Source organism: Egretta garzetta, unplaced genomic scaffold, assembly GCF_000687185.1.
Source record: "Egretta garzetta isolate BGI_Z169 unplaced genomic scaffold, ASM68718v1 scaffold376, whole genome shotgun sequence".
Lineage (NCBI taxonomy): Eukaryota > Metazoa > Chordata > Aves > Pelecaniformes > Ardeidae > Egretta > Egretta garzetta.
In genome coordinates this window covers 74,975-76,133 of record NW_009260017.1, presented here as the reverse complement: position 1 = coordinate 76,133, position 1,159 = coordinate 74,975, and positions in this window count along the sequence as shown.

Genomic DNA, 1,159 nt, shown 5'->3' with positions numbered 1-1,159 from the left:
GGGTGTGGGGGGTGTCTCCCTGGCTGTCCCTCACCCGAGGTGGTGGGTGATGGGGTGTCCCTCACCTGGGGGGGGTGAATGGGGTGTCCCCTGGGGTGTCCCCTGCTGGGGGGGTGGTTCAGGGTGCTCCTTGGGTGCTGGAGTGACTCTGGGGGTGCCAGGCTGTAACCAGGGCAGCCCCTGTCCTGTCATGTGTGTCCGTCTGTCCTGCATGTCGTGTCCCGTCCCCCCCCCAGCCAAAGCCATTGACCCCAAGAAGGTGGAGGAGGAAGAGATTGACATCGACCTGAGCGCGCCTGAGACGGAGAAAGCCGCGCTCGCCATCCAGGGCAAATTCCGCCGCTTCCAGAAGCGGAAGAAGGAGTCGGGGCCCTGAGCGGCCGTGGGGTCCCAGGACCCCCTGCCCACGGTGGGCACCCCTCTCTTGCACGTGGGCACAGCCCCATCCTGACCTCTGCCCATGCTGGGGCTGCCCTGTCCTCTGTGAGCGGGGCTGGGAGGGGATCACCCCTTCCCCACCCCTCGCCCACCCTGGGTGAAGCTGGGGGGTCGATGTGGGGGGGACACAGCTGAGTCCTGTGTCCCCTGGCATGGAGGTGGCCCTTGTGCAAGGGAACGGTGGGGAAATGCCTTTTTCCCTGGGGCAGCCCCATTTCCCTGTCTGTGGTGATGCTGGCTGCTGGGGACGTGGGGGGCAGGGGGACACCACATGTCCCCTGAGTGAGGGAAGCCCCTGTCCTGTCCCAGGGGCTGGGACACTGCGGGGGGGGCGGAGATGGGGACAGATGACACAGGTCTTGCTGCAGCCCACCATGGGGAAATCAGGGCTCCCTGGCACTGGGATGCTCCCCATCCTCGCACCGCCCTGTCCCCACACTCCTGTCATTGTCACCGTCCCCTCCCCTGGGGAGGCTTTTAAGCATGTGTAAAGAATAAACCATCGGGAAGTGGAGCTGGGCTGGCGTGTGGTCTGTGGGAGGGGGTGCAGGGGTGGTTCCCCCACCCAGTGGTGGGACCCCCAGGTCCCCGGTCTCTGGGGGAGCGGGGTGGAGCCCCCGTTCAAAGCAGCCCCACGGGTCCCCGCAGCCAGGCTGTCCCTGTCTGGGGGGGGGGGGGGGCCGGGGGGGGGGCGCCCCAGGGTGGGGTGGGGGGGGCTTCC